Source organism: Falco peregrinus, chromosome 3 (genome assembly GCF_023634155.1).
Source record: "Falco peregrinus isolate bFalPer1 chromosome 3, bFalPer1.pri, whole genome shotgun sequence".
NCBI lineage: Eukaryota > Metazoa > Chordata > Aves > Falconiformes > Falconidae > Falco > Falco peregrinus.
Genome location: NC_073723.1, coordinates 86,819,973 through 86,846,865, shown reverse-complemented (window position 1 = coordinate 86,846,865; position 26,893 = coordinate 86,819,973). Strand labels below are relative to the sequence as shown.

The 26,893-nt window shown below is 43.5% G+C and overlaps 1 protein-coding gene across 7 annotated transcripts in view; it reads right to left on the bottom strand.

The window, feature by feature from the left end:
- The window catches only part of TSNARE1 (t-SNARE domain containing 1), a 509,528-nt gene that overhangs the window by 422,653 nt on the left and 59,982 nt on the right, over nucleotides 1–26,893 (bottom strand). Inside the window, exon 1 of one of the 7 annotated variants that reach the window (XM_055799975.1) lies at nucleotides 10,701–10,729. The exons of the other annotated variants lie outside the window; for them this stretch is intronic. The gene's annotated coding sequence lies outside the window, so the exon portion shown is untranslated. Of the gene's footprint in view, nucleotides 1–10,700; nucleotides 10,730–26,893 lie in introns of those variants that run through there. 7 annotated transcript variants of the gene reach the window in all.

Here is a 26,893-nt window from a genome sequence, read left to right as displayed (position 1 = left end):
TTGCAATAAATTAACTTTCCCCAAGTTGAGCCTCTTGTCCACAACAATAATTAGGAAGTGATTTCCCTGTCTTTACCTTGACCCACAAGCCTTCTCATCCTATTTTTCTCCTCTCATTCAGCTGGGAATGGAGGGAAGTGAGCGGCTGGGTGGGCGCTTGGCTGTTTGAAGCAGCTAATCCACCACAGGCAGCAACAGCTATAAAACACAGCAGCTGACAGGTGAAATTTGGAAGTTCAGGTTCAACAACATCCAAATGCTTAACCCTGTTCCTATGACTCATCTCCTGACGTAGCTCTTGCTTTACACATTCATTGAGTCTCTTGTTGTGACCCACTCCTGTTTCTCAGCTCCATCCTCTCTTCCTCTCCTGTTGTTTCCATTCACAAAGACACAAACCATGCCTGCACCTTCCAGACCCACTTCGGTGTATACAGCTGCTTCCCCCCGCACCCCCCCCCCCCCCCCCCCCCCCCCCCCCCCCCCACCTCCTTGTGATCATCTCAAATGATACTCAAGATCAGAGGATGTTTCCTCTCATTTGTGCTCCTCAAGGACCCACCTCCAGTTCTGGCAGCACCCTGGTCACCTCCTCAGTACCCTTTGGGTTTGTGGGCTCATGGCATGGGAAAGGAGGGCTGCTCCCACAACATCATCTTTCAACTATTGCAGCTGGTGTTTCTCCAGCTTTGACATATGCACTTCACCCTGCTTTAAGAAATCCAGAAAGTTCACACAAAAATCATTTTTCCCTTCTCCTGAGATATAATCCAGCCCTTCTTCCACTTGCTCCCCATTCCCTTATAAGACAGTATTTCCCACTTGCAAAGCTCTTTGCAACCTATCCCTTCCTCTCTTGCAACACCAAGATACTCAACATATGGGCACCCTTTAAAACATTACTCCACCATCTGAAATGACCACTTTCACGTGGAAGCTGCTTTTTTTCTCCTGTCTTTATACAGCACCTAAGATCCCCAAGCTGCCTTTTAAAACAAATGGCAAAACGAACTTACAAAGAATTGCACACAATGAAAAATGCTGAAAGACCATAATAGCAGAAAACACCGGAGATACAAAAAAAACCCAAACAACAAAACAACCAAACACATTCACAAATCTGCGTTCAGCCCAGCTTTGAGTTCAGCTACTAATGTGCAAATTATGGCTACTCAGATCTGTTCTACTGCAAATTGTTCAAGTTCAGATTCAGCTACCTTAAAATCATGTTAATAAGAACAACTTTGTTATTCATCTATGTTATGTTTACTTTTAAGTGATGATATGGCCATGATGCAAATGCATATAAAATCACCATTTTTTGATTCTTAAAACATGGATATTTAATGAATTATTTAAGCACTATTCTAGATACGTGCAGCACATCTTCCCTTGCTCCAGTGAAATTAGTGTGGGCATTTTCACTCCAGGATTTAATGATCTTAAATTTAAAATAGACAGTTGAGTTTGCTCTCTTCTAGCACATTAAAAGGTTGCCCATTCTCATTTATTGCCTTTTAATTAATTTGTGTGAACACAAGGTATCTTCCAAAGAAAAAGTCCAGCCCCATGAAAGAGTATCACAGATTACTGCATCCATTAATTCCTTCTGCCGTCTGGCCTACCAGTTGTGATGTTCCCCTGCTGGAGGTGCCTGAATGCCTTCTCTCTCCTGGGAATTTACTGGTTTCCTGTTCCAGGATGCCACTGTCACCTTCTTTCCCTGAACCGGCATTACTGGACAGTTGTATACTAGATTATCTATCTAGCATGAGGAGGCACAGAATTACCTTGTGTAGGTTGTAACACATTTTCCCTACTAAACGTGGTAGTCTATGGTCTGCAGAAACCAGTGAGAATTATTATTGACTACAAAAAGATGGGGGGGGGGGGTGGCCGGGGGGAGGGGCTTGTTTCATGTTTTGGCTTGGGTTTTGTTTTCTCTTGCAGACTACAAAAAACTTGCATAACCTGCTTTGATTTCTCTGTCCCCAGAAATCTCCAGATGGGAAAGGTTGTAAAACCCAACCATAGCAATTAAGATCTTGCAATTTTCAGCTCAAACTCCACTGCAAGTTCTGACTTCTCTGACACACAGTACCTTCCACTAGCCTTTTATCTGCTCACTCTTTGCTAAGTTAGTACCATGTCAACGGGTTTTAACATCCCCATCAGGTGAGTTATCCAGTCCTACCAAATTCCTTCTGAAAAGCAGAATTCCTCTTCTTCACCGCATTTAGCTCCCATGCACCACCACAGTGTGACAGACAGATCTTTAATTTTTTAGCAGTAGTTCATTTTATTGGCAGTGAAGACAATTGGAGATAGGGGACTGGGGAAGTAGGGCATTAAAAATAAAAAAATAAAAAATGCAGGAAGCTGCTGATCGAGCAACGAGGACAAAGCTCCAGATGTTCACATACTGTTGCTGGCTGGAGAGCTACCCCTATGAGATGGTTTTCCAGCCAGCAAGAGGACAGCAAAGCAAGGGGCAAAGACCACAGGGAGTGGTGAAACATCCCCATGGGGGTGCATCATTAGCTCCCTGCTGCACCAATATGCTGAAGAGCAAGACAGGCCGGAGACCTGGGGCAAAAGTACGATGCATGTCTCCATCCTATATCTCTTAGACCAACACCCTCTTGGCGCACATTCCTCCCCACCTCCATTTGGCTTCCCATGGAGGAAAAGAAGAAAGGAAGAGAAAGGGGAAGAGAAAATTAAAGCAGGGTAAAATTTTCCTGAGGACATTTATCTTTTGTCCCACTTCGCCCTACAGACATTGCGTCTCCACCATGCACAGCCTGCTCTATGCAATAGCACTGCCTGCCCGAGAGCCGCTCACCAGGTTATGGAGCACAGGAAGGAAAAGGAGACTTAATAAAAACCCGTATCATGAAGATGCCACCTTCCACGTCAACGTCATTCAACAAATCAATGCCCTCCATGAAACAGCATTTCATGCAAAGCTAAATTCATTTGCAGATGTTCAAATAATTACGCAAATGCATAAAAATCAGTAGTTTTACCATCCTTTAATGCTCAAAAACCCCAAAAGACCACTGTGGAAGCTAAATGCTCAGCTAAACAGAGTATTTTAAATCTGTAAAAAGACACTGAGATCACAACACTCCAGACAAGCCGTACCTAACTCGTCACTCTCTTTTTGCTGCTATATTTAACGCATGCTGAGCGGCTCCATTCCTGCATCGCTGCTCACCTAAAGGTGCTCAGAGATGCCAGTAATTTCCCAAGCAGCAAAATGAACCCAAAGACCGCACACAAACTAAATCCTTGAGAAAGCAGACACAGGGGTAGTTGAAAATGAAATTAGGAAAGAAAAGAAAAAAAAATAGGAAAAAAAAAAATAACCCTCCAGCCTTCACAGGTTGTCACTGTATCATCCCTCTCTCCCCTCTGTCCCTGTAAAAATCACAAGTTTTAGCCATGCTCAACAATTCATGTTTATAAAACTATCAGCCTTTCTATGTATCATTCCATAGTTGCTCAGAAAAAAGCTGTATTTTGGTGGGAAGAGGGCAGTAGTGGGTGGGTACACAGAGTAATCAGAAAAGCCAAAATCTCCCTATTTCACTTCCATAAGAATCTTTCCAGAATTTCAGAATGGAAGACTAGCCCCAATATTATTTTGTATTAGCAAACAGCTCCATTTTACGGTCTTTCTGCATACACCTTGGATTCCCACATGGCCATCAAGGAGCTCCAAAATGTCACATATGTTATTAAAAACAACAACCAAACACATTTTTCTTAGATCATTCATGACAAGAGGTGCTTCTTTCCAGGTGAACTTTCAGCCGGCTTCAGCAAGCAGAACTGGCTCACTTCTCCCACAAACTACTGCATCGCTTTTCCATTATTCATATTCCAAATTGCTATTTCTCTGCATTAGCAAACAAGAACAAAATGTCCAGCATTTAATTTTTATGTCTCTCAGTGAGGTGAAAATGCTGTTGATGGATTTCTTCCTCAAGCAAAAAGTTTGCTGGACCAACAGCCTGCTGTAATTAAGGTTAGAAACCTCAATTAAAAGAAAACCCAGCTTTTGGTATGTTGTTTCTTCCCCTGACAGAATCTGTGTATGATGGGCGAATTACAGAACGCTGCCAGATAAAAAGTGTCATATAAATACAGAATTACAGAGATTATTAAAGATTATTCTGAGTTAAAAAATCAACACACTGCAGCGGCAGATTCTTAAAGGTGCTGGACGAACACACAAAGAACTGAAGATGGAGAAGTAATTAGAGGCAACTCCCATCCTTGGCCTGGCCACCATCCCAATCTTCAGGGCATTTTTCATGGCCTGAAGCTTTCACCAATTTTATACTGACAGATGGGGAGTGGGAAAAAAAAAAAAAAAGGGAAAAAAAAAAGAAAAAAAAAGCAGCAAAAAAGCTTTATCTAGGACCTTTCCCATATTAATTAAAAACCTGCTGATGAGACAGAAGCAACAAAGCAAGTCACGTTGTTGCCCATGGAGCATCCTCAAGTGATGGCAGGTGCTGGCAAACGCCAGTATTTCTTCCTTCTGGGAAACTTCTTGAGATTTGCTCACGTTCAGAGAGGCTGCGCTTCCCTCTCCTTATTTTAATCTCCATACAAGAAAAACCAAGCCAACCAAACAAAAAAAAAAATACAAAGCAAAACTGATGACAACAGACAAGTCACCAAAAATAAGGAAAAGTTCTATTTCTCAAGCAGTCAGGCTGCATCAAACAATCACCTGTGATTTATTTTGGCTCCAGTTACCCTCCAGCTATACCTCCAAGCTCAATGTACATCTCAGGCAGAGCTGCACAGAAGAGCACGCTGCAGAGAAAGACCAAGCAGCACCAGCATACGAGTGGATTCAAATCAACAGGGAAGGGAAGAAAAATGAGTAAGTAAATAAATGTGTGCAAATATAACACAGAGCCTATATATAAATATGTAATTGGTAAAATGTGTCTGAATATAAACACATATTTGGGTAACTTCATACCAAGCACATTTGGCTTAACAGTTTAAGCACCAGCAGGTTAACCAGATAGACCCTCTGCTTCCCACTTACCCTCACCCTTGGTCACCTGTGATGCTCAAGCACAAGGCAACATCCTAGCTCTCCTACCCCATCCATTGGCTGCATTCACAAAGCCCTATTTCACAGCTAAAGACATGTTAACTGTAAGATCTTTCATCCTTTCCTGAAAAATGGGTAGGAATGATGGAAAAAGCAATGGGATTTCCCTCCTGCCTTTACCACTTCGGTGGCGGTGGTTTTATTTTTTTGGTGTTTTTTTTTTTTATTTTATTCTGAGTTTCCTTTGCAGCAGAACTTGCATATATTAAACACTGAGGATGGGTGGAAGGAGCAGGGAGGAGAACAGAAAGGGGAGGGAGGCGTAATGCAATTATAACACCTAAGCCAATCTATTACAGAGCTGCAGGGGACAAGGACAGAACAGGTACTCAGCAGCACACGTGTGCCTTCAATAAATCCTGCTACTCCCCTGGGCTTCACCAGCGTAGCTCCAGCCTCCAACCCCTTTGGCACCAGGGGCAGGAGCTGCCTGGCCCAAGCATCATGGCTTACCCCAACTGGGCAACGGAGGGAAGCCATTCGGGTCCCCCTGGCCACAAGTGATGCAGCTGAAGCACAGCAGAGCTTGAATTAGACAAGAGGAATAGATAAGCATGTCAAGGTGTTGGTGAGTAATTTTTTCTGCAAAGGTGAGTTTTGCAGGACATGGGGCTGGTGCTACATGTCCCTCTTCCATCTGCACCCACCGCCGCAGGTGTAACCCTGCAGCAAAAGCTGGGCTGTGTATAACACCATTTACCAAATGCACCTGTTTCCTTTCAGTCAGAGCCATTAACTTTTTCGATGAAAACCGGCGCTTGCTCCCATTGGAGGAGAAAAAGTGAATGCCATGATGGAGAGAGGAGCTCGCTCTGCCTTCAACTTCATCAGAAGTGCCAATATCTCAGGGTGGATGTGGAGGACTGACATTTTAGAAAGGGCGGGAGGGAGAATAGAAATTAAATTCAGATTTTCATTGCACAAACAAGGCACGCTTGGAGAACAGAGAGGGATGAAATCCTCGACTGCATGCCACCGTGTCACTTCCAGAGAGTCACTTTTCTGACTACCACCGTACTTTAGATGGCAGTTTTAAAGGTTATGGCTGAAGGGGCTCTTCCAGCAAAGCCTTCAATGAACTTTGAGCAAAACAGAAGTACACGCACGAACAAGCCAACGACAAGAGTAAGGCAAGGAAAAAATTTCTGAGCCATCACTGCCAATACCCATAGGGCCGTTGCCTTCCCCAAGAAGCCTTCTTGCCCCCCTGCTTTCTACCGCACTCTCCCAAACTCATTTCCCAGCTGGATCATTCATAGCAGCATTCAGGTGGAGCAAACAGCAAAGCACATCCTACCACAAGGTCAAGAGCAATCTAGAACTGTAATTCGTATCTGTCCAGCCCGGCAACACAAGTGTACAGCATCACTTGCATTTTTGGGCAAAATGTTTCCATTTTCAGTTACTCATTACAGGCAGTGAACCACGCGAGAATAATCTATTACAATATGAGCTCAGAAAACTTTTTAGAGGAAGCAAATGAGGATAACCAAGCTCAAATAGGGTTTAAAGAAAAATCCTGCTAATTCACGCTCGGGAGAACAGCAAGCAAGCCATAAATTATGAATTAATAAACCCAGCCAGCCACCTCTCTCTTTTTGGCTTGGACAACAAAATGCTATGAGTTTACATGGTTCTCCAGTCATCACCATTGTCTCGCTGGTGTCTACGTTACAGTTGTGGGTCCTGCAAGACGCACTCAAGCCCCTCTGTGCTAGCTGTCATAGAGACATGAAGATGACAGGTCACCTCCCAAGGAAGCCAGAAGCTGGCACGGAACAATGAGACAATGGATGCCTCCTGGGAAATGGCACTGCACACGGGAACAGCCAGACACACAGGCATCATGAAGGCATCTCAACGGGTATATGAGGTCTACCAGGGCCTGTATCTCCAGATGGATCTTCCTACCTCCAGACTTCATCTCCAGCTCAACATACTTCTTCCTAGACATGGTTTACCCCAAAGGACGTTCCACAGCTCCACCCGGTGAGACCATTAGTGTTACCATCACAACCTGATGGTTATAAAAACGTCCACAGGTAGCATAAAACAAGCTGTAAGCTCCTCGAGAGAAAAACAAATCTCCAGAAACACCACCCAGACAAAAAGCCATGGCAAGCAGGGAAAGGATGCTCACTCTCGATGCCATTTCTTGGCTTTGGGGGCCAGTGGTGTTATGGAAAGGATGTGACTGAGAGCTGAAGGACTCCCTAAGGGTTGACGGTGAAACCTCTCCAGCTGGTTAGAGACAACAACCTCGCTGCGAAATGTGATTCTCATCTGGTGCTCTTTCAGATGAAGAGATGTTTGCATGTTCCAGATCAGCTGGGTCCTCCAGTCCTATACACTGGAGGAGATGAGTGAGGGAAAAAAAATCCCCAAAAAACTAAGATGATGTTCATCAACCAACAGGTTGATGTGGAAAGAAAAAGATACATAAAACCTTTGATGAAATAAGTTTTGACTTTTCATATGGGTGTTTTCCTTTTGAAAGACCATCCTGAAGCCAGAGGAAGCACACTGCGTCATAGACTCATAGAATCATTTAGGTTGGAAGAGACCTTTACAATCATCAAGTCCAACCATTGACCCAGCACTGCCAAGCTCACCACTAAACCCTGTCCCGAAGTACCATATCTATATGTCTTCTAAATACCTCCAGGGACGGTGACTCAACCACTTTCTGGGAAAGCCTGGTCCAGTGCTTGACAAATCTCAGGGAAAAAAAATTTTCAAACATCCAATCTAAAACTCCCCTGGTGCAACTTGAGGCCATTTCCTCTCGTCCTGTTGCTTGTTACTTAGGAAAAGACACCAACCCCCACATCGCAACAACCTCCTTTCATGTAGTTGTAAGAGAGCCATAAGGTCTCCCTTGAACCTCCTTTTCTCCAGGGTAAAAAACCCCAGGTCCCTCAGCTGCTCCTCACAAGACTTGTTCTCCAGACCTTTAACCAGCTCCATTGCCCGTCTCTGGACATGCTCCAGCACCTCAATGTCTTTCTTGTAGTGAGGGGCCCCAAAACACAGGATTCGAGGTGCAGCTCCATCAGTGCTGAGTGCAGGGGGACGATCACTGCCCTGGTCCTGCTGGCCACACTGTTGCTGATACCAGCCAGGGTGCTGTTGGCCTTCTTGGCCACCTGGGCACACTGCTGGCTCATGTCCAGCCGGCTGTCAGCCAGCACACACAGGGCCTTTTCCACCAGGCAGCTTTGCAGCCACTCTGCCCCAAGCCTGTATTGTTGCATTGGGTTGGTGTGACCCAAGTGCAAGACCAGCACTGAGCCATGTTGAACCTCATACAGTCAGCCTAGCCTCGGCCCATCAATCCATCCTGCCCAGATCCTTCTGCAGAGCCTTCCTACCCTCCAGCAGATCAACACTCGCAACCACCCACCTCCAGCTTGGTGTCATCTGTAAACTGACTGAGGGTGCACTCAATCCCCTCATCAAGGTCATCAATAAGGATATTAACCAGGGCTGGCCCCAGCCCTGAGCCCTGGGGAGCACCACTTGTAACCGGCCACCAGCTGGGTGTAACTCCGTTCCCCACCACTCTTCAGGCTCAGGCGTACAAGCCAGCTGTTTACCCAGTGCAGACTGCATCCATCCAAGCCATGAGCAGCCAGTTTCTCCAGGACAATGCTGTGGGAGATGGTGTCAAAGGCTTTACTATAGTCCATATAGACAACATACACAGCCTTCCCCTCATCTGTTCAGGCAGGTCATCTTGTCATAGAAGGAGGTCAGGTTAGTCAAGCAGGACCTGCCTTTCATAAGCCTGTGCTGGCTGGGTCTGATTGCCTGGTTGCCCTGCATGTGCTGTGTGATGGCACTCAGGATGATCTGCTCCATACCTTTCCCCAGCACTGAGGTCAGGGTGACAGATCAGCCGTTCTCCTACTCCTCCTTCCTGCCCTTCTTATAGATGGGCATCACACTGGCTAACCTCCAGTCTTCTGGAACCTCCCCAGTTAGCCAGCACTGCTGTAAAATTATGGCATCCCTTAAACCCAGGAGCAATTTAGCATTTTTGTCAGGTTGGGCTAATGAAGAAACCTTCCACATCACGGGGCTGGTGGGACAAAGAGGCAACACTCCAGCAGAGCAACCCAGGAGCCCTTCTTCACGGAGGGAGTTGTGGAGCACAGTGTACACAACCAACCGTACCCACACTGCAAACATCTCCCCAGACACCAGCTGGGGATGCAGAGATGCAAAGCACCAATGGTCAAACCACAAAATAACCACACCTTCTGCTGTGCCCCTTCTGTAAGTCTCACAGAAAAGCCCGTTTGTAAGGACAGCCATGTTTATTTGCATGCATCGCAGGGAACTGGACAGTCCCCGGCATCAACGTGCATCGGAAATACGTTGACTTGCAATTGGTGTCCTGGAGCTGTGATAACCTTCCCACCAAGAAATCAGTTCTACCACTTAATATACAAATTGAAAACTGTATTCTTTCTTTTCTGGGTTTTTTGTTTGGGGGTTGTTGTTTTTTTTTTTTTTTTTTTTCTTAAATTGAATCCCACTTGGTTTTTATCTCTTGGGTAACAAGGATGCTTGATGCAATAGAAACATCCAAAATCAGAATAGCAAATTCCTCATTCCCTGAACAGTGGATAAACCCCGCTTTGACTTTTAAACTGAAAAACAAGTGTTTCTGTTGTTCGGCTGGGGCTCTGCGTGTGTGTGCATGTGTTCTGGTGGGGGAGGGATAACCACAAAGACATCCCACATGGAAACAGCATTACAACGTTCCTTTAATGTAGATTCTTCTCCTTCTATGAATAACTATTTCACAGAATAACCCCTCTAGCTGACCACACCACACAAAGCATATAAATACATGAGCCTATGAGTACGAGAGCAGAAGGTGAATAATATCAGGTGGTTTAAATCTTGGCTTTCTTGCTTTATTCCACTGGTTGCAACCTTTGATGGAGTCACGCACCTTATTTTGGGTATCTGCTTTGGGATGAAACTAATAGTTTTCCAGACCAAAGAGGGACTAATAGCCAGATGCACTTTAATCCTGCCTGCTGTGGGTAACAGCTGGCTATTTCCCAGCAAACTGTTTTACTCATTTCAAGGATTTTTATATGTAATTGCTTTTAGATATTAAAAAAAAGCAAAAAAGGGACTAGGGCAAAGGGATGGTGAGGTAGAAGGCAAAGGGTTCAACAGCTGCATCTCCAAGGTGTACCAGTGGCAAGAAAGCCGATCCATTACCAGTTTTATTTCCTCAGCTCAAATATCAGTGAATAAAATCTTCACCACAGCCACATGAACACTTACAGACCCACAAACACTTTCAGTACAAATTAAGTTCCTGCATGCCAACACGGAGCTACAGGGACCTGCAGATGTGAGCTTACACCTGCCCACAGCAGCATTCTGCCCGGCAGACACGGTGCTTGGGATACAAGGAAGAGTTCTCAAAAAAAGCCCAAAAAGAAATCAAAACAATGAAAAAACCTCAACAGCTACTCAAGTGAACACAGAAACAGAGTCTGCACCTTGGTTTGCCCAGCAAATCTTTGCTTACCTCTCTGCTCCAGCACTTCAACACCCAAGCTTCAATCTCCAGCTTGTTTGGGACCTGCTGACAGAATCCATGTCACCACAGGATTCTAGCAGCATGCAATCACCAGATGCCCCCTTTATGTTCTCTATATAAGCATTCCACCCCCATTCATCTCTTGCTGGGATAACTCACTCCCAATATCAAGTTTGCAATTGGCGACAGGCTAATCCTGATTGATGACCACCAGAATTATCTTTTTCCAAAGCCCCTAGCAAGGCACAAGCATGCACCATGCCTGTCCAAGTTTGCTTCTTAAGCAACCACTAGCAAGACAAACCAAGGCAGAGCCTCCCTAAAGGCAAGTAAGAATTTACATGGCACATAGGACATCTGACACTGTACGAGGTGTAGGAGGAGGGATGCAAATACTTGTATAAGAAAATACCAAGGGCAAGGAAAAGCTGGCATTTATGTTTCAGGGATAGCAAGAGAAAAATGTGGATTATTTGCAGGATGAGAACATCTGGGGCGGGGGGGGGGGGGTGGTGGTGAGAGCAGTATCTGCTTGCAGTAAGCCTTCATCACCTGCCCTCGAGCTTATCGGCTGTCACATAAAGGTGGCTAAAAAGCCATGTGTTTAACAGGAGGAACAAGCCTTTTGCAATAGGAATTAAAAAGCAAAGATATTATAACAAAAGCACTATATACCCAGCCATCAAAACCATTTCCCTCCTGACAAACATCCCTGGGCTGAGTATTCATGCTCTGAAAAAAAACAGAAATCTGAGGGAACTCAAATGGGAATCTCTCAGCCTCCCCCTTTCGCCAAGCACAAAGACGATGCTATTTAAATCGAGTGACAATCTACAGCACACAAAGGACAGAGGAACTGAAGTTTGGGGAGTGGTGACGCAATATGGTGAAAAATAATAATCAAAGGCTGAATTTGGCTATTTCCAACAGGCAGCTCAGCATCCATCCGCCTCCTTCGGTGGCTCCGTCCTTCGCTGTGTTCTCTGAGAATAACATCCTGTCAAAAACTAACATTGAGTTTCTACAGCCTATATATAGTGGTGACATTTTTATTCTGCTAATTGATTTAAAAAAAAAAAGGGCAAAAAAAAATTGCAACTTTTGAACTACCTAAGAGCAGTAGCTTTTTTGCATGGAGTTATGTTACTCAAAATGAGTGCAGAGTCTTTAAAAAAAGCAAGTCTGACACGGACAGAGCTCTCTGCAGGCACCTCCTCTTGCCTGCAAGGATGATAATTATTTTCGAAGAAATAAATCTGGCTTGTGGTTTGCAACCTCTCTTGCAGCCCTTTTAAACAGCATGATGTGTATTCTTTCCAGTGCACCACGACTGACCTTCACATGTATAGTATTACACTCATTAAATATCCTTATTAGACTTGTTGCTGAGATGTACCACTCTGGACAACTATTCATGTCCAAGACTGTAACTGTACACAAACGAGGGACAGGACCACAGGCAGTACATATCTCAAAAGAGTCTGATGTTTCTGCTTTTTATTCCCAAGCATTAACGTTCCAAACGGATTAGATATAACTAGCAAACTTATTAATTTACACTGCTATGTCCCACTTCAATTGCAACTACAACTCCGTGGCAGAGAAAAGCAAACTTCTCTGCATGTAGTTATTTACCATTCAATTTATGAACAGAACTGTAGTTGTTTACAATTTGTAATTCTCTAAAGATTTTTCACCTTGGGAGAAAAGGGGAGAAGACCAATTTTAATATGCACATCCAAACAAAGCGCATTTTAATGCTTAACAGGGACATTTTGATGCATCGGTAGAAGTCACGCCTTTGCAATTCGAGTAAGTGCATGTTCTGGGAATCAACACATCATGACTGCTTCTAGAAGCAGCAGAAATGGATCAAAAATGGAATAGACGTTGATATCTTTTGGCCAGAAAACAGAGCAGATTGCTTCTCAGGAACGCATTTGGAGTCCAACTTTCCAACCTAGCTGCAAGTAGTGGCATATAGTTATTTACAGGCAAGAGGGACCTACACCAAAATTTACTGAGAGCACTAGGCACTTTCCACTGCATTTCAAGTAACTTCAGCTCAGTGTTTTTCAGCCTGCGTGCTACGGGCTACTTTGCCTTTTACTGAAGACACCATGACACCAAGTCTTTCTGCACAGCAATCTAAAAATGTGTAATTTTAAAGGCATCTAGAAGTCCAAACGACTTCCACGTAGCTCCTCTAGATGACATATAAAGTCCAATCAGATCAGAGTGGTCTCATTCAATCTTGTAAATCCTCTTCGGTTGCCAGATTTGGAGCCAGGCGTTTCAGAGAGCGTGAAATGGGTGGGCTGCTTGCACAGTCTACATCCTAAATTCCTCTGGAGACCTTCCTCTGTTATCACATGGACATGGGACCCTTTGAAACACTCTTCTCATTCCTTTTGAGGGTAACTGTGAGGTTAGTAGCATGCAGTAGGTGGAAAAAGGGTGGGAATAGAGCACAACCACAGAAGTAGACGTTCTTGTGGACGGCTCTTGTAAACACCCAACACAGTCTACAAAAACATCATAAAAGTAGCTTAAAATGGGATATGATGACCACAATCAACTCTACCATGTCTAAACTGCTACAAATTTCATATAAGTCTTTCAATCTGCCTATTAAATGACCACCCAGAACTACTCCTCAGAGAATACCATGTTTTTGTGCCTAGCCAGGTGCTAAACGCACCAAAATGTTGTCTTCTAGTTCTTTTTCCAAAAGACCGGTGCAGAGTGCACCACAGATGTCACTTTTCAATAAACCCAAGCCTCCTAGGTTACAAAAAATTATATAGAATTATATAATTAGCATTATAAAACACAGAGTACTCTGTAGGGCATCAGAGTACCTGCACAGTATCAAGAGAAAATCAAGAATACTGATCCTTCTAGGATGGCATCTGCCATAAGCAGGTTATTTTCCAATATCTCACTTGCGATCCCCAAGGAAAGGCAACCACTGCTTTACTTCTGCTGAAGACTCTTGCAATATGCAAGGGAGGGAGGAGGGGCACGGGGGCGTACAGAGATGGGGGAGGGGGCAGCTGAATTTAGTGGTAGACCACTCATAAAGGATAAGGGTACTTCAATATGTGAACGTGATGGAAGCAGGCAGCTTGTGGGTAAACAATTCAAAATTATTTTTGGCAAATGAGTTTTGGTAAAGGCAATGAATTCAACAAGAGCAAGAGTTATAACTGGGATTGATACAAGCCCTTCTGCAGCATTGCTCCTTCATCTCGAACCAATGGATCAGCCTCTCCTGAGCTAAGAACTTGAAAAATAATTACAAAATGCAAAATAATACAAACACAAGGAAAGGTCAAGTTTAATTGCTGCATTTGAGATAATTTTTCACATTCTACTTCCCACCCAGCGCAGTGCTGAGAGTCCCTGGAGACACAGATGAAGGGATTTTGTAGAGAACAACAAAAAAAAAGCCCAATGTGCAAGTTAGGTACCAGCTGATACGACAGCAGGCATCTCCTCAGACACCTCAGAAGTAGTTTGCAGTTGCACAGGGGAAAGGAGAGGAAGTTCACAACTGCAAAATGAAGTTAAGAAATCAGCAACTTGTCCACAGCCAGAGCCACTTGCAAACAACAAAACACTGGTTACAGAGAAACCTAAAGATTCAGCCTCTATATTATAAACCAGAATAACACTGACCTACTTTCCAGCGGACTTGCAAAGCTGCTGGAGATGCTACGATGAAAGACACTACAGAAACCTAAAGCAATATGGTTTCAGATACACAGGAATAAGGTTATCACTGAAATGCAGCAATGCGGTTTCTACAGTGAAGGTAACAGATAAGAGATCAAATAATACAGAGCTAGACAACTTTTTTTGAAGAAATATCGTTTTAAAAAAGTATTTCAGGATATACACTTGCAAATGGTGCCCCAGATCTTTAATCACCACAAAAAGCAAAATTAACTTTTTTACATGGTAAGGATTGTCTCTAGAAGAAACTTGCGATAACCTGCACAGCATTCAATTTATTAGCTTAAAATATGGTGATGAGTTGGATCCAGCCAGGATTCGCATCTATATGGGAATAAGGGATTAATCAGGTCTTGCGTGATTCAAAAGAAGCTCTCCACGGTAAAGTGGAGCACTGTATAAAGAACAGAAAATTCTCTGGTGCAGAAAAAAAGAGGTCTCGGACACTCTACAATACAGTTAGCTTTGCTAGGGAAAAGCAAAGCTGGGCTATTGAGTTCTTTAGAAATTACATGGCTTCTTGCTTGCATTGATACAACCATGCAAACGAAGCTCAAGCCTCCACCAAGATGTACATTAAAATCATATTAAAAAAAAAAAAAATATGCTGAATTTGCCCTTACCATTTATAGAAACAACCTTTCAAATCTGCTGCTGCAGCATTTATTCCCCAGCATTCCCAACGCCTATGAAAAGACATTCTTCCCTCAAAATGGAAAAAGAAAGTCAATCTTTGCAGGAAGCGGGCTTTGGTAAGCAGAACTTGAGTGTGCTCACACAGACTGCACAAAAATGGAGCTAAAAAGTAGCGCGTCCATCAGGAAAGCCTTGAATCTTTGAAAAATAACCATCAGCTTTTGCTTCAAAGAGCTGTATTGTACCAATCAGAATTCGGTCCCTCCACTTTGGCCATCAGATCACCACCTGCACAACCCCTTAAATCCCTGCAGAAGTCCTCTTCAGATACAAAAATGGGCACCCAGAAACACCCTTAGGAGCTCACCTTACCTCAATCCGGACTGTTCTCCAGCATAAAGTAAATCACATTTTAAAACAGTTGAGTGGTTAGCAAACCTTGAGCAACAGGTTATCAGAGCACCTACTGATGCTCATCGAGGCTGTGCTATTACAAAAGAGAATAAATATTGCCCAGCTCATTTGCACACCAACTTGTTAGCCTGGCAGGGGTGAAGATGTGCTACCTGTGCCAGCTCTGCTACGGAACACTCAGCTTTAAGCAATCTCTGTCTCAGCTGCCTCACTGAGAAATCGGTGAAGACTGCACAGAAGCACTTGGGAATAATATGGTAAAAATCATAAAATATTTTGGGTGGGAAGGGACCTTTAAAGGTCATTTAGTCCAACCCCCCTGCAATGAGCAGGGACATCTTCAACTAATCCCAGTTGCTCAGCATGGGGCATCTACCACCTGATTGCTGAGCAACCTGGTCCAGGGTTTCACCCCTCTTATCATAAAAAATTTCTTCCTTGAATCTAGCCTAAATCTACCCTGGTTTAGTTTAAAACCTTCCCCCTTGTCCTATCGCTCCAGACCCTGCTAAGAAGTCTGTCCCCACCTTTCTTATAAACCCCCAGTAGATACTGAAGGGCTGCAATAAGGTCTCCCCAGAGAAAAGGGCAATTAAATCCTTTGAATAAGCAAAGAAGCATGCGTAATTAACCATTTAGAAGCCATCAATAAATGGGAATGCACCCCGCAGTCCAGCAGCACACAGCGGCTTCAGCTGTTTTACAGGAAACACATCTCAAAGACATTGTGAATCCAACAGACTCGTTATCCATAGCCAATTCTCCTCCCAGCAGGAGCCATCCCTCCTGTGAGCACCTGCACCTGGAGAAGATGACCCCCAGCATGAGCTAATCCATCCCAGCCAGGTCACCCAGACATCAATGCCCCCAGGGTTTATTTTGCCATCCTCTGGACTGTTTGTTTTGCAATAACTCAAGCCACGGTTCTTCCAGTGCCTCTCCTCAGAGACTGTTTCACACCTTCATAGATCTCACTCTGAAGGCATTTTTCCTTCCAGTCTAATCTTCGGAAAAATTCGAAAGCTACAAAATGTAATAAACCAACCAGTCAGATTATATATATATATATATCACAGTTCGAAAAAAGATGAAAGGCTATATTGTTAAGGATGTAATTCCAGTGGCTTCCAAAATGTAGCCTGTGCATACACAGAAGAAGAAAAGGAAATGAAGCAGATTATATTTTGTCTTATAAGTCTCCTAAAATAACCCAGCTTCTGATCCTCAGCTCACATCAGGAGAATGACACTGAAAAGGCTAATAAAGACCTGCCAAATATCTCATCAGGACAAGATACCTGTGTGTTCATACCAGCTTTTGCCAATGTATAAAGTGAAATGATATGAAGAGGGGAAAGGAGGTCCATCTGCTTAAAAATCAAATATTCACGAGCAGAAGGAAGCGTACCCAGAGCTCCCATGTCATTTTGAATAGAAACTACTGCAATCAGGTTACGATGAGCAGTTACTATACCACTACAGTACCACCGCAAATACTCTTGATTTGATTTATATTGGTAGACATTAAAAAAACCCCAAACTATTCTGTCTCAAGGCAAACAAAATAAAAATAAAAATCTGAGGCTTAGTTGGAGGAAGATAAATTGTAGCTTTTATAATAACAATAATAATTTATTCTACCATGGCACTGGACAGACGATGATTAAATATGAGCAAAGGTCTCCACATGTTTGGATTTACATCAGGCCATTCAATCCATTTAGCTCCAGAAGCAGTAATTAATCATTGCTGGAGAAGGGAGAAATCTTAAGAAATTCTTACGCTTTCCAATTTCAGAAGCGAGTTGTAACACCTTTAGGAGAGCAGTTCATCTCCACAGGAGCTGAGACATCTTGAAAAGCTGGTAGCTTACAAGATTTTAGCTTGCCATTTTACAGAAACTGGTATTGCCTTTTATGTTAAGGAAAAAAAAAAAAAAAAAAACAAAAAAACCCCACAAAAACAGAAATTCACACCACAACAAGAAGCTTTATAGACCTACAAATTCAAACACAACCACCACTCGCCAAAAAGATCAATGAGACACATTTGAAGACAGTGCTGAATATAATATAATTGCAAAAGTCTTGGAGCAAGAGGATGAACGCTACTGCACACCATCAGTTCCCGGATCACTCTACAGAAGACATCTCTCTTGTTTGATAACCCATTTTCTAAGTGCTGTCTCATCACCCCAACAGCCATATTTTCACCCAGCTTCCAATCCTACGTACAGAACTGACACTCCCAGACTGGGAATAGATGTTCATCAAATAAATCTCTTCCATAGCTTAAGGGAAGAATTGAAAGAATAATTTCACAGTTATCATCAGAGGAGTTCTGGAGACCAGCAATTTCCTACTGAACACTGGGTAAATCTCTGCAGATTCACTTCATGAGGTAGGAACACCTTGACGTTCCCCCGCTAAAATATGACAAAGTCACAGAACAATTAAGGCTGGAAGTGGCCTTTGGAAGTCTCTAAGACTCTCCTTCTCCTCAAAGTAGCTCCAGTTAGAGTTGTTCAGGCCTTATCCAGAAAATTTTTGAGTATCTCCAAGAATGGAGATCTCACAATCTCTCCAGGTCCATGCTCCAGTCTTCAAAAACAGTCATGGTAAAATACAGATAAACAAAACAGAAAGTCTCCCCTCTGACATCTCCTCTTCAGGTTGAACAAACCCAGTTCTTGACGTCCCTTCTCGTATGTCTTGGGCTCCAACCCCTAGATCCCTTGGTGGCCTCCCCTAGAGGTGCTTCAACATACAACTGTCTTTATTGTACTGGAAAGCCCAAAACTGGACAATGCGTCCAAATGCAGCCTCACAAGTGTCAAACAGAGAGGAAAAAACATTTTCTTGGACCTGCTGGCTAAGCCTTTATTAACCAGGGACGTGGTTTACCGTCTTTGTCACAATGCCACTCTGCTGACTCACGTTCAGATTTATATTTAGGTCTTTCACTGAGTTTGGGCTTAAAATTCACCGATTCAGACTTTCATGTGAATAATGACCTTCTAGTAAACCAGCTGGGGGTTAAATCACTGTGCCTCTTCTTGCTGGTGGGGCTCACTTTGGCTCTGAGTCCTCCTGCTGTAAGTCAGTTGTCCAATACTCTCTCAACAAAAATCACTTTCCCCAGTCTACAGATTAATACCTCAGATCACAGAGCTAATATTTAGTCTTTACTATGTGGGGGTAAATAAGAAGGTCCTGTGAAGTTTTGACTACCAAATATATTAAAAGAGACTAATTCATTGAGTTCAGGTTAGGAGCTCAATGATATCCACTTTTTTATTATTTTCTCCTTTTTTTTCCCCCTGAACCAAGAATTCTGCAAATATAAAGGCTCTCAAAAACTGTATTAAAATTAAAAATTACAGTATGAAAGAAATTGCACTGAATTAAAGCATTCAGGAAAAAATGAATTACACCACTGGAACACCAGTTTTAAGAATCCATATTTTGGTTTGGTTCACTTACAGCCACACATCTGCTTTCACAGTCTATCACAAAGATGATGGAAAACCCAAAAAGCTGAAAGAAAAGCAGGATGGGAAACAAAAGTTAACAGAATCAGAGCACAAACTAAAGGATACTTGGAAAAAGATTTCACAAACTTACTGCTTGAAGAACACACAAGCCACCTCCTATCCCGCAATATAATATCCTTGTTCGTCATTCTTGACTGCCACTCAACTCCTTCCCCTGGTATCCCCCTCTAAAAAATGCAGTACGACCTGATCACAAAAGGTTAGAGAAAAGCCACATGAATTCACACCTGCACTCAGATCTCCAAACGGAAGAAGGAACTCCTCCTTCGCAAGTATTGTTATTTGATGATGTATTTGAAAACACATTAAAGAATAAAATGCAGCCAAACAAAAAATAACGATCATTGAGCAAAAGCTGCTGCAAGCAGAAAGACGACGCTAACTGGGAGATTGATTTTGTGTCATTTATTACATACAGAAGAGTACTGCAAAGAGGAAGTTTGACAGACAAAATAAATTTGCTTTGGTTTGACTCTTCCATCCCCATTCAAATACTCATGATAGATGGAGCAAAAGAAAACAAAAACAACCCCAAAGACACAGCACTAGCCCCCAAAATTAAATTCTGTCTAATAAGGATCTGAATAATAAAGGGTCCTTATAAAAATTATAAATAAAAAAAACAACTTTATGCTAGATAGAGAGATAGTAAATAATAAAACAAATTCCATCCTACATCAACTAGGAAACTCCTTTTCCCCGAGCACTCAGAGGGCATCTTGGCTGGGAGGCAAAGCTCAAAGGTCTCAACTTAGTCCTTCTTGACACCACTTCACAGTGAAAACCCCTCAGGAGCGTGGTCCCTTGTCTACGAACCATTAACATTAGTACTTGACAGTCCTACAGAACCTCCAAGAGTAAAAAAAAAAACACCACAAAAACAGTGATTTTGGCGGCATCATTCAGCAAGGCACTGGAAGACGTTCTAGAAGTTCACACAGAGACCCACTCCTGCCTGAAAATGTTTTTCTGTACATTTAAACACCAGCCGCAACAGAGATAAAGAACTAGAAGATGTTCCTAGAGCTTCAAAACGTGATTTTCAGTCATCTTCTCTCTAAAACAATCAAGTGTTAAAAAAAGCCATGCCAAGAGGGTGCATGCAAAGACGTGGGGTAAGCTAATTAATAAATCAGTAAATCCTGTCCCACCTAGGCTGACATAGGAATGAGCCTGCAGGGCAGAGAAAAGCTGTGTGTCGTGGAAGGAAAGTGGTGCCCAATGCAAGGGTAACAGACACTTCGCCCACAAACCTGAGACCTATAGATTATGGATGTATGTACTTCAGACTTCATATGAAGGCCTTTATGATGCTAGATGATTTTTTTTTTCCCCCTTTATCTTCATGGAATCTGCATTAGACCCTGTGTTTTAGGGCTGAAAGGTTCAGTGCAGAATTTATTTCACAGCTATTACAAGGTACATTACACTAATTACAATGCACATTACAGCCCGCTATGTAGTGCGCTGTGATAAATCAGACGGTGCTATGGTCTATTGTAAACACTGCCATACATCTGTGGACACTACTGCATGTTTGACCACTTTCATAAATATGAGTGTTTCCCTAATACAAGTCTGATTGGCTACAGGGACTAATTTACTACCATTTTCCTTCAGCACATTAACAGTGTAGTAAATTCTGTAGCTTCTAGGGGTGAAAAAAACCCCAAAAAACAACCCAAAAAACAAGAACAGTGGGATTTCCTTCAGTAATGTAGCATCAGTAGTACTTTCCCTTCAGTAATATACCAATTGTTCTTTGTTTTCCAAAAGCATATTCACTGTGTGAGATGTTCAACGGCACGTGTACACATCAAATGTGCCATCATGAACCTAACACCCATTCCCTGGGTGGGAGAGCACTATTCAGACATGCTCAGGCTTCATCTAGAGCAACAGGAACAGTTGCGTAGGCTGTGTCCTTCCCTGTGATAAGAAGAAGTAGAGTTGGAGCATCACCCAAGGGTCAGAGCACCACCCAACTGGAGCGACATGTGGGGTCCTGGGACTGGAAGGATTTGATGCCAGAATTAGATACCCAAACTATTCCAAGTTTGCTGCTGACATGCTATCCAATGACCCATCTGTCCTTCAACCCATCCACTCAAAAAAACAGTAAAAAAAAATAATGTGTGGGACAGTAAAATGTTCCACTCCAGATGTTAGCCCTCACAGAAGATACTCCAAGCCAGGCCTCTGTTACCCTTCCTATAGCAGAACTCACCAAAATGAACCACCACTTAAATAACCAAAAATACTTCCTTTACTAATGGAAAAAACATCCTGGAGGACTGCAAGACACTGGTCGGGGTTTTGTCCCTCCTTGACACTCTGCAGTCACCGCTGGCACAGGAATTTCTGCCATCCATGTCTCTACCAAAACTTTTCTCCTCTGGCAACTTATACTGCCCTGCAGACCACACAGTGAGTCCCAAACTGCTTTTACCAGGTAAATGACGCCAGCACAGGTCTGGCACGATGTTGTTGAGTCTGCATGGAGAATCCCACAGGAAGGACAACTCTGCTGTTCGCCATCTAGCATGGAGCCAGCAAACCGCCCTAACAAACTTCAGAAAGTGACTGCAACTTTGCCTCCAGCTCTGCCTTACCCAGAGCGAACTGGACTCCGAAGAACTAAGGAGCCCAAGCTCTCAGAAAAGCCACCAAAACACGAAACAGGTTTAAGGTCATGCAAATGGAAGGTAAGGGAGAAGGAGGGGAAAAGGTGTTTTGAAAGGGCATCAGAAAATGTAGTAACACGGAGCCCCAATTCAGTAGGGAACACCCCGACAGGCAGACGTGACAGCACATACAAGAGATCAAGCAGGATAAAACAGCTGCTTAAAACTTCAAGGAATTGTGATTATGGCTTAGATCCTACACAGTTATGGTCTGGAAATAAAGGACAATAAAGGACATTTCCATGTCCAGCCTGTTGAGGGATATCTCAGAAAGGTCTACAGCCCCTGGCAAATCCAAACAAGGGGATGTTGACTAGCCCAGACTGCAGACGGGGAAGGAAATCGGACTGCTCTTCCCACATACCACATATGAACACTGAGATCCCCTCAATCCCAGCAGGAGTCCTGCTCCATGAACTAAGAAAGAGGAGGATCCTCACAACACAAACCAGCTTCCACAGCCTGGCGGAATGGGACTTCATAGAATAACCTGAGGAAACATGAACAGCATCATGTACAGGTTTGTTCTTCAGACCTAAACAGATTCATAAGATAGCATCTATATGTGCTTTTACCAGATCATTCTTTGCAGTGTGACCAGTCAGGATTAACATTTCCACTACACTGAATTTAACAGTCAAGAGAGAAGATGAACATCAGCAGTCCAAGCAAGCAGACCAGTCAATGCACAAAAGCCAGATAGCTCAATAAGAACAAAGCCCCAAAGGTTTTAGCTGTTGTCACTCCATGTCCACTGCCTAGGTTCTCCATGGCTTTTCAGAGCTCAGCTGCACCTTGAATTGCTATTAAATGTGAATATTTCAGAAGGTGCCCTACCAACCGCTGCTCCCTACAGCCAGGAGTACAGCTGCATGGCACTGCTATAGCAGCAAGCCCTTAGCTTACCCAACGACCCAACATCCTTCAGAAAGGTCTCAAATATGTCTCAAATAGGAGAAAACACCAAAATTGTGGGCTGCCACTTCACACAGCTCTCTGCAGCAAATCCTAGTAACAGACAGAGCAACGCTTAACCGTGAACAATCATCCAATACCCCAAAACAGTCCTGCCGCAGGTGCTTCCACCCGTAAAGGGTCAGCAAACCACCGCACCTCAACTCAACAAGAGCAAAATGCAGATTAAACCAACATGAGATGACGAACATTGAGGATGGGCATTCCCACCTGCACTCCCAGGTGATGAGGTTGGACCACACAGGCCACAGCAGTACTGTAGATACACCAAAACATGCTTGCACGTAACCACACACCAGTCCCAAAATAGCATTTTTCCAGCTTTTGGGCACTGATACGTAGGTTTGCAGTTTCCAGCTTCTCTTTCCCAGACACCCTAGAGACCCATGAATTATTTTGGGCAAAGAGTCAAGAAAAACAAGGCTATTGCCCAGCCATCTCTACTGAGCACACAGGGAAGACCAGAAAATGGTTAGAGGCCTGCAAACCAGAAATTTGTTCAGAAAGAAAAAAATCCACAGCCTCAAACCTCCCACAAGAGTTGAGTTCTTTCCTCCTCTATATAAATTTATGTTGTGTCCAACTGCAAGGCAGCAGTGGTCAAGTTGGGATACGCAGGTGGAAAATTAGAGAAACAAGACACCACTGTGCCTTGTGCCCGTGTCTGACGGGAGGCCTAAGGGGTGGATGGACGGTCCTTCCTGGCCCACACAGGCAATGAGCTGATGCCCAAGTGCCCATGTGCAGGTGGTGACTTCAGCTCCATGTCCAGCTCAAAGCATCTCCCCCAGCACCTCCAACCACCTCACTCAGCCTGTTCTACCTTAGCTGGAGAAGATAAAATACCTCCGACACAGAGCCAACTGACACTGGGTTCAACACATCGTGGAGGCTGAGTAAAATTAAACTCGTGGAGCACATACTGCCGCTAGCCAAAAGCAAAGGAGTTCATAAAATAGCACTTTGCCACAGACATCCAGGCAGAACAGCTGCCCTCATCCACCACTGCCAAGAGCTGCTTCCCTCACACTGAGTGCAGGGCTGGCAAGGATCTATAGTATTTAAAAACTGATTAAAAGTTCTATGTAGTTTTTAATGTACCTCATCAGACTATGCATGGCGAATGGCTGTGTTTCTAGGTCAGGAAAGGAGCTTCTTTGCAAGCTGAGAACCAGCAAGGTTCCCAACAGCCAACAAGCAGAGGACACCCTGTCCATCACAAACATGGAAGAGACCAAGAGGACCAGGACACCTTTTCAGCAACAGATTTTTTTTCAATGCTGCAACAGAGATGCTTTCAGCTTGGCAGTAGTGAAGACACATTTAAGCACCAGTGGATGAGCACGCACCTGGTCAATCAACACACTATTAACAGCCCAGTTATTTCCCAAGGGCTGGTCTAATCTAACAAGAAGAACATGAAGATCTGGACCTGTGAATGCAATCACAAAGGCATAACCTGAAATAGCTCTACCATGATCATAACCCCAGTTATAAGATATACAAGATGCTGGCTGGGGACATGCAGGAAAACGAGACTTTGCCAACAAATTTAAAAATTCACTAACAGCAAAAAGATCCACTACCATGCCAAACGCCTGCCAACTAAAAAACAACCCAAGTGCATACTCTCTAAACCTCCTGAGGCTCTTTTCCTCACTCTTTCAAACGCTCACTGATGTCTTTCCATAGGGGACAAACCGTCCCAGTTTTCCATTTGAGCAGTGGGATTGAAAAGCTGTCCTGGTTTCAGCTGGGATGGAGTTTAATTTCTTCTTAGTAGCTGGTGCAGTGCTGCGGTTTGGCTCTGATGTGAGAACAATGTTGATAACTGCACTGATGTTTTTTAGTTGTTGCTGAGTGATGTTTATACTAAGTCAAGGAATTTTTGGTTTCTCGGGCCCTGCCAGCCAGAATGCTGGAGAGGCACAAGAGACTGGGAAGGGACACAGCCAGGACAGCTGATCTGAACCAGCCAAAGAGGTGTTCCATACCATGGGACATCATGCTTGGTATATAAACTTGGAGAGCTAGCTGGGGGGGATCATTGCTCGGGGATTGGCTGGGCATCAGTCAGCGGGTGGTGAGCAATTGTACTGTGCATCACTTGTTTTCCTTTCTTTCCTTTGGATTTTACCCTTTTGCCCCACCTTTCCATTATAATTGTTATTGTTATTATTGGTATTACCGTTATTGTTATTTTTATTCTTACATTTTCATGCCATTTAAATTATGAAATTGTACTTATCTCAACCCTCGAGTTTTACATTCCTTTCTGATTCTTCTCCCCACCCCTCCAGGTGGGGGGAAGTGAGCAAGTGGCTGCGTGGGGCTTGGTTGCCAGTAGTGTTTGGTTGCTGGCCGGGGTTAAAAAACGACAAAAGCTCATGCAAGCATGCACGCTTAGAAATAAAGCGGCCCTATAGCTTACACTTCTGCTCAGGAATGAGATTAAGTGCCACCAGTAAAGCTATTACGTTATCAAAAGGTCTGCTGAACATATATATAGTCAATATATTACACTAAAGGTGTAATTACTTTAATTCAAAAGAGCTAGAGTTTTTAGAAAAACACAGGATTGTATTTTTTACCAGAGCTCAGTGTTCCTCAAAACATTCGCAGCAAGAAACAGGACAATAAAAGCCACAGAAGAAATTAATCATACAAGACAGAAAAGTCAAGGTTAGTTTTATCCAGGTCACGACTTTTAAAAGTTGGGATTTTGTTTGTTTGTGCTCACTAGAGGGAGGTGCTACTGCAGAAAACAAGGGGAAATTATAGGCAGGTTCACAGCACAAGTCTCTGCCAGCACACTTCTCCTTGGCTAGATACTTAAAAACCTCATCACAGCACTGCCAAATCTGATTTAACTGGGTGTGACAGAGTCAGAAAGCTCTGCCATCAAGATTAGTTATGACATAATAGAAAGTCTATGAGCTTTCAGTCCTGTCAATATTAACTTTCAAAAGCAATTTCAAAACATGCTCATTGGGGTTTTTCGAGGGAGAAAATTGCTTATCCTTTCAATACCATGAGTCAGATACTCTGATTACTACCCAACTTTTTTCCTCCCCTTGTTCTCTTATAATTAGATTAAAAAATAAAGTTATTAAAGTATATTGCAAATAACCCACCAGCCTATAGATTGTCCTCCCCCTACCCCCATTCCTCTTTCACCGTATGTAACTACCTGCTCATTTAGACAGTAAACTCCTGTGGTTTGCTTTTAATTATGGCTACCCTATAGCAGCAGTAGAGATTACATAGCTTACTGTACATACAATTCTTGGAAGTCAATCTGAGCTCTTTATCCTTTTTTATTATGTCATGCATGAGAGTGGTTGTGAGAGAAAAGAGAAATTATGCCAACTAGACCACTTTGCCCAGCCAAGGCCGCCAGCCTCTAAAGAGCAGGTCTGGGCAAACTGCAGATGAGTCAACGAACAGCATTTCAACCATCATCTTCTAAAAAACCCACTGCATCGACTTCCACATCCAGCATAGCCCAGTGAGTATCCACCATGGAAGCACGGCTCAGCAGCATGTGTTAGGAGCTCAGCAGAAGCATTTGGGAACCACCACTGTGCAGGAACAGGTTTCCATGTCTTGTAGAGCTTTCCAGCATTGAGCTGCTTTGTTTAACCTGCTTTCACTTCTCCTCGCTGTAGACACTGGGAGGTCTCCCCGTCCTAAGGAAGCACACATTCAAAAAGGGCAAGGGAGGGGAGCACTGGTGAAGGACGACAACATTTCAGTGGAACAGTCCTCAGATTCCACTGATGAGAAGAGTAGCTCTGCCTAAAGGAACAAACTGCCAGAAAATAGTCCCAAGCCAGGAGCCAACAAACCAACCAACAGCTGAACCAACGAGATGAGCAATGCTGTTCAAAACAGCCTTGTTTTATACAGCACCTTGCACACCAGCTATGACAGCACCCTCCAAGCTTTTTTCTTCCTTCAGTTATTATTTAGGAAGCAAAAACAGAAGATAAAAAAAAGGCTTTGGGATAATATCTGAAAAGGAGACGTCTAGCCATTGGCATATGGAAAATACCCGTTTACCATAACAGCCAGTAGGAATGTCAATGCCTATAATGAATCACCTGTTGCCTTCAGCCGGCTTTTTCTCAACAGAAGAGGTTCAAGGAGGACAGGTCCAAGGATTCCCATGGAGCTGAAGTC